Below are 7,948 nucleotides of genomic sequence, written 5' to 3'. Positions count from 1 at the left end.
GTAGCCAAACAAACTCCTGCGTTGCAAAGAGAAAGTCAGCAATGTCTAGGCAACACGATGACCATGTACATACGCAAAAGACAATCTTTTATAAAATTCCTTCAAACCATAACAAGTCCAAAATGAAATCTTTAGTCTCAAAGCCTCTGAAAATCTTTAAATGAAGGAAGGTACCAGACTTTGTACAATGAAAGACAAGCTGTGAAGCTTTGTGTATTCAGCAAATATCATGTCCAACACTGAACAGTGATTCCAGATATTGACTACTGTTTTGTAGAATTATTCATCAGCGTGGTGGGACGATACAGAATTGCTTCATAAACCCATCTTATATCGAGTGAATATATGTAAATGAAAATATCAAATGCTGCGGAACAGTGCTCATGTAATAATGTAGTCGCATCTATTCATTCGATATCATATTTACATTCATTGGACATCCTATTTGCTTGTCTTTCATCGTTCAAAGTCTGGTACCTTGCTTCATTTAAAGATTTCCAGAGGCTTTGAGACTAAAGATTTCATTTTGGACTTGTTATGGTTGTCCATAAAAGATTGTCTATTGCGTATGTACATGGTCGTCGTGTTGCCTAGACATTGCTGATGGCCTCCAATTGTGAAGACAGAGCCTCAGGTCTGGTAGACATCCTTAGCCTTATCCCGTTCCATTGATTTGCCCAGTCCTCCTTTAAAGCCATCAAGGCTGATCGCCGTCAATGCCTCCTGCAGCACCGAGTTCCACCGTTTAACGACACTGCATTAAGACATCCTTTCTGTGCGAAGAAGGAACAGCTGGCAGCTGTCTTCACAGAGGTCCAGCCGCTATGTGTTTCCCCTCCAGAGGCGGCTGCAGTGCAACACGAAACCTGTGAGCACCTGAAAGTACCTGATTTGAATGCCTGCTAGCAACTTCCGGCCTTCATCTTAAAACTTAACAGGTGTAGCAGCCATGGTTGCCTTGACAAACACCAACCTCTCTCCCTCCCACTCCCATGTTTCGAACATGTAGCCTGGTGGAGAGGTCTGGGTGATCCGAAACCTTGCACTCTTGTTTTCTAGACGTTTTGGTCAGCTTAATAAAGGCATCGCCCAATTATGGACTACTTTGGCATATTTCTTTCGGGTAAACATGGCCACCTTTTCAACTCTCTTAGGTAAAACACAGCGATCCTAATACAAGCAGTGTTTTTTGCAAAGCAGCCACAGCCAGATGGAATTGTTCTGAGCAGCTCAGGTGTGTTAAATGGGGGTTAAAAGATGTTGGGGCGATGCCAGCGGAGGGTTCCCCACGGATGGGGGCCTCATCACAAGGATTCCCTCTCCATTAAGGGTCATGTGAGAAAGGGGAGGTTTTTAAATGCCGTGGTATGAGAATCCGTTTTCATGAGAAAAACAAACAACACACAACTTTCTAGGCCTTACGGTTTCAAATATAAACCTGCTCTTGATAAGTCCATCTGCAATCTGCTCTTAATAAGTCCATAAAGCAGAGAGGGTGGCTGAATTTGGGCCTAACTAGGCTTGACGTGAGATGGAGCTCTGAATTGTTTACAAAGGAAAATATCAAATATCTGTGTGGTTCAGTTGTGGTTTTTCTGAAGGTTTTCTGGATCACAGCAAGTGTGGAGGAGAAATTTAACCAACTCTTTCTGTATAATTATGTATTTGTTTAAAAACCAATAAAATATTGGGGGTTTGTTTTTTTTTGAAAAATTAACTCTTTCCTCTCCTGCCCGCAGTCGGAGGAAAAACCCACTTCTGAAGCCAGTCTTTGCATTGGGAGTAAATTCCCACATTTGTGCCAGTTGTGTGGGGGGAATTCCCCCACCCTCTGCACAAACAAACACTTGGGTCTTCCTCAGGACTGCAGCAGAGGAGATAATAGGTAAAATTATCTAGGTATCATCTAAAAAAATGTAGCATAAACACCGACAACTGGGAAACACTGGCCTGTGGGTGCTCCAGTTGGAGAACAGCCTTTACCCAAGGTGTCATGGGCTTTGAAGACGCTAGAACTCAGGACGCAAGGGAGAAACGCGCTAAGAGGAAGGCATGCTTGGCAAATCCACACCGTGACTGACTCCTGCCTGGGAACCAATGTCCCCACCATGGAAGGACGTGTGGGTCCAGAACTGGCCTCCACAGTCACTTACAGACTCATTGTTAAAACCGTGTTTATGGAAGAAAATCTTACTTGGCTACGAGTGATCACCAAAGAAGAATAATAGGTAACCCCCCCCTCCACTGTTGCTGAAAACCCAATAATCCCCCTCCCTAGCTGATGATAATAGCATTTCTTAAAAACAAAACAAAACTCAACTTAGTTAAATGCATTATGCACATTTAACATTTGAGTCCAGTTTGGGCCTCATTTTCCCATCCTCTTGCAACATGAACTTCAGACTTTTTTGATGGGAGGGGAGGTTTAATTACTCCTGCCAAGCTCTGCACCACTCCTGGCGACAGAAGGGGTAGGGATGGTGCAGAACGTGCAACTGTGCACAAACTTCGTTGCATTACTCATCTTTGGAACAAGATCGGATTTATTTGTTTTTGAAAGCACTGGGCAGTCTCTGGCTCGGACGATCCCATTGGTCCTCCTGCCAGCAAGCCCACCGTTCGAGAGACGACGCCAATCCCATCCTGGCCTCCCTCGGCACAGCCTCCCCTGCTGCAGAATGCTGGCCTTTTACATAACCACATTTATGCTTTGTGATTATCTCTTTAGCCGTGGCAGGCGCCCAGCTGGTGCATCCGAGAGCCTCCTCCTTTCAGCTCATTTGGAACACAGCTTACCTTGAGTATCCCATCTCCCGGGAATCAGCTAAAAACACATCTCCCTGAGGTCTAGGGCATTCCGGCCCAATGTTAAGTTTTTTTGGGACAGGAGCCAGAGAGATAGGAGGTTCTTTCTGCAACAGAACCTGATGGATTGTCGGAGCCGAGCATCACCACGTTCTGCACTTTACAAAAACAAGCACATGCAAATCTTTTCCAAAAGATGAGTAAGGCAATCAAGTTTGCAATCCCACACCATTTTGGCAGCATCGAACAAATCTTTTTTATATATATATAATTTTTATTGATTTTAACATATAAAATGTACCACAAAACCTATCACTTATACAATCTTTTTAGACTTCCGTCAGCACCTCTGATGATCCACCGTTTTAACCACTTCTTATGCATTTCTTAACTTCATATTGCCTTTACACCTCTTAACAAATCATCCTTCCCCTTATCCGTTTTTGCAATACTTCCAATCATACGCCTCACAAAACCTCCTGCAAACCTACAAACGTCGTCTGATCTTCACAAATACTTTTCAAATAGTCCGTAAATTTACTCCAGTCTTCCGTGAATTTCTGGTCCCGCCGGTTTCGAATCCTTCCTGTTAGTTTACCTAGTTCTGCATAGTCCATTAACTTGGCAGCATCGAACAAATCTGCCAGTGCAAGGATTGCTGCACGTGCAATTATAACGGTCTCTCCCCCGACTGGCTTCAAGGCACACCCCACAGCCTCCCCAAATCTGCTCCAGAGAGTTGGGGAACCCCAGAAAAGAGGGGCCACGCAGGGAGGAGGAGGGAAGGAGAAAGTTCTGTTGCACAAGCAGAAATCCTGGCATGGAAAGAACAAGGTACTTAGCCCTACATTGGATGCAACCCAATACTTTTTTTCCCTGAAGAAGTCGTTCATGCCTGCAAGGGTTTTATCGGGCTCTGGCTATTTGTCACCTTTCTCTCCTACCTTTCCTCCACAAAGCCCAAGGTGTTCTCTCTTTTGTCAAATAAAAACATCTTGAAGGTCCCAGGCCACAGAGAGGTTAGGCTGGCCTCAACTAGAGCCAGGGCTTTTTCGGTTGTGGCCCCAACCTGGTGGAACGTTCTGTCACAAGAGACCAGGGCCCTGCAGGACTTGACATCTTTCCGCAGGGCCTGCAAGACAGAGCTGTTCCACCAGGCCTTTGGTCAGGGCGCAGCCTGACTCCCTCCTTTGGCAATCTTTAAAAAACTTTAGTTTATGGTTGCCATCAATTTTGATTTTAATTAATTTTTATAATGTTTTTATAATGTTGCACTATTTTAGTGTTGTTAGCCGCCCTGAGCCCGGCTTCAGCTGGGGAGGGCGGGATATAAATAAAATTTATTATTATTATTATTATTATTATTATTATTATTATTATTATCCTCAAAACAAATAGGAAGGTTAGACTGAGAGTGACTGGCTCACATTAATGGCTCAGAGTCTGTTGGAAAATGAGTGACAGGAGCAAGCCAGCAGTCAATCACACCGTGCAAGTTGGAGTTAACTCTTTAGTAGCACAGGAGTGTCAGGCCTCATGAGCACAGCAACTCATCTCTGGTGGATCTTGCCCTCATGAAGCATTTGCTGAGACTTAAGCTCTTCACTTCCCCACAGCTGACTAAGTCCCCTCCTCTCTAGGATCCCCCCCCCAAGCAAGCAGAGACTGCGTCTACAAGTCACCAATCTCTCCTCCACCCTTTTCAGAGCCAGCGTGGTGTAGTGGTTAAGAGCGATAGACCCGTAATCTGGGGAACCGGGTTCGCGTCTCCGCTCCTCCACATGCAGCTGCTGGGTGATCTTCGGCTAGTCACACTTCTCTGAAGTCTCTCAGCCTCACTCACCTCACAGAGTGTTTGTTGTGGGGGAGGAAGGGAAAGGAGAATGTTAGCCGCTTTGAGACTCCTTCGGGTAGTGATAAAGCGGGATATCAAGTCCAAACTCTTCTTCTTCTTCATCACTCTTGTGGTTCTGGGAAACAAAGGGGAGCGTGTTGCAGCAGGAGAGAGAGAGACCTGTATCTCTTCAACAGCCTTACTACTACTACTTTTTTAATTTATATCCTGCCCTCCCCGGCCAAAGCCGGGCTAAGAGCCGCTAACAACAATAAAAGTAACACAGCATTCTAAAATCAATTCATTTTAAAATCAATTCAAAATCAAATTAATGGCAACCATTGGGCTAGAGTTCTGTGAGGATTACCAAAGGAGGGGGTCAGTCTGTGTCTTGGCCTAAGGCCTGGTGGAACAGCTCTGTCTTGCAGGCCCTGTGGAAAGATGTCGAGTCCCGCAGGGCCCTAGTCCCTTGTGACAGAGCGTTCCACCAGATCGGGGCCACAGCCGAAAAAGCCCTGGCTCTGGTTGAGGCCAGCCTAAGCTCCCTGTGGCCCGGGACCTCCAAGGTGTTTTTGTTTGAAGACCGTAAGGTCCTCTGTGGGACATACCAGGAGAGGCGGTCCCGTAGGTACGAGGGTCCTAGGCTGTAGAGGGCTTTACTTATCTCTGCCTCTTGACCAACCTCCCACTCGCCAGCTTCTGCCTCTGATTCCGGACTGCTTTCTGCCACAGACTCTCCCAGCTCACTAAAGCCTGTTACCTCTTCAGCTTCCAACACCTCCTCCTCCCAGTCTACTCCCTCTTCTCCCTCTGACCATTCATGGTCATCCCACTACCAATCCCTTGGCTCTGAGCCTTCTTCGCTTGTTGGTTCCCCAGCTGGCTCCTTCCACCATTCCTCTGCACCCAACCAGTCCATGACATTGGATCTCCCTCAGTTCCAGTCGAATGGCTTTGCCCCTCCATATGAGTGTTAACAGGGGGTGGGTTCACATGTGCATGTTCCAGGCGCACATGTGAACTAGTTCAGCCGACCAGATGGCAAGCAGATCTGCAGGTGGGCGGAGGCTAATTGAATTCATAACAACTAGAACAGAAGTTTGATGCCGGTAACTTCCAGAAGTTTTTTGTGGCACCTTACAGATTTAACAAATTCATTCTAATATAAGCATTGGTGGACTAGAGTCTTATCCAGCCATATATAGAAGGGGGGGGGGAGGAATGTAAAAGTTTGGGTTGGCTGGCAATGAAATGCAAAATGAACAGTCTCTTACAAATCAATTAAAGTTGAACGGGACAGATCTGGGTAACAGCTGGACTTCATTTTTTTTTTTTAATGGAGGCCAGCCATTGATTCCTTCTCTGTCCCAAATGCCAAGCTACAACCTGATAGTTGCAGCCTCCAGCACCTTGTTGTTGTTATTGTTTAGTCGTTTAGTCATGTCCGACTCTTCGTGACCCCCTGGACCAGAGCACGCCAGGCACTTCCGTCTTCCACTGCCTCCCACAGTTTGGTCAAACTCATGCTGGTAGCTTCGAGAACACTGTCCCACCATCTCGTCCTCTGTCGTCCCCTTCTCCTTGTGCCCTCCATCTTTCCCAGCATCAGGGTCTTTTCCAGGGAGTCTTCTCTTCTCATGAGGTGGCCAAAGTATTGGAGCCTCAGCTTCAGGATCTGTCCTTCCAATGAGCACTCAGGGCTGATTTCCCTAAGAATGGAGAGGTTTGATCTTCTTGCAGTCCATGGGACTCTCAAGAGTCTCCTCCAGCACCAGAATTCAAAAGCATCAATTCTTCGGCGATCAGCCTTCTTTATGGTTCAGCTCTCACCTAGCAGTGACTAATTCAGTCTGCAGTCTCCTACTTGGAACTGTCTGAACTTCAGTTGGTCCAAAATGCTGCAGCCAGACTGCTGGCCGGAGTCCCATTTAGAACTCACACAACCTGTTCTGAAGCAACCAAACTGCTTGCCCGTTTGTTCCCAGGCCTAAATTCAAGGTGCTCACATTTGTTTTTAAAGGTCTTTGGCACTTAATGGTATTGTTTTATGGGATCCACCTCTCTTGCTGAATTCTGCTGCATTTGGAATAGAACATTTTGGAGCGTTTTATGTATTAAAAAGACTAGAACTGAAAACATAAATAAAGCCTTGCTGGCCTAGGCCAGTGACTCTCCATGTCCAACAATGTTATTCTCATTGCGGCCAACCAGATACCTGGGCCATAACCCACCTGGGACCTTATGAAGGTGAGTAAGGAATAATATAAAACAAAGGTATTCATGGCGAATTTCTGTAGTCCCCTCCCCCACCATTTGTGCATCTTCTAGACTGGTGAAGAGTTCTGCATAATTCCAGTATACCTGAGGGAGCATCTCCACCCGCATCATTCAGCCCAAACACTGAGGTCCAGCTCCAAGGGCCTTCTGGCGGTTCCCTCACTGCGAGAAGTGAGGTTACAGGGAATCAGGCAGGGGGCCTTCTCGGTAGTAGCGTCCACCTTCCCACCAGATGTCAAGGAAATAAACAACTACAGTCATACCCTGGGTTGAAGTTGCTTCAGGTTGAGCGTTTTCAGGTTGCCTCCGCGGCAACCCAGAAGTAACGGAACGCGTCACTTCTGGGTTTCGTCGCTCACACATGTGCAGACAGTCATAATGACACCAGAAGCAGCTAATCGTGACCTGCGCATGCACAGACGCGGGTTGCGCTCGCTTTAGGATGCGAACGGGGCTCCGGAACGATATCCCGTTTGTATCCAGAGGTACCACTGTATCTGACTTTTAGAAGACATCTGAAGGCAGCCCAGGGAAGTTTTTAACATTTGATGTTTTATCATGTTTGTAATATTCTGTTGGGAGCCACCCAGAGTGGCTGGGGTATAAATTAATAATAATAATAATAATAATAATAATAATAATAATAATAATTAGTGCTTTTTCTGGGGGGTGCGGAGGTTCGCATACCCCCTAAACATTTTTTGAATCTGTTTCGCCTCATTGAGAGGCAGTATTTCAATATGAGTAGGAAAATGAAAGTACCCCTAAACATTTATTTTTTTTACAAAAAAAGCACTGATGATGATGATGATTACTAACGCTTGCCCATAGATTGTGGACCTTTCGGTTGTTCCTAATAAAGGCATTCATTGCTCAGCTGCAGATTTCGGTTGTGTGATATATATATATATATGTTTTACACTTATTGCATCAAACCTCCTTCCGTAACGAACGAACCGCCCGCCACCTTCCCCTTTCCTTCCCGCGTGTCCTTCGCCTTCCTCTACCCTCTTCCCCCTCTTTTCCTTTCCG

Source organism: Podarcis filfolensis, assembly GCF_964270895.1.
Source record: "Podarcis filfolensis genome assembly, chromosome: 8".
NCBI classification, from domain to species: domain Eukaryota; kingdom Metazoa; phylum Chordata; class Lepidosauria; order Squamata; family Lacertidae; genus Podarcis; species Podarcis filfolensis.
This window is presented reverse-complemented; position numbering follows the sequence as displayed.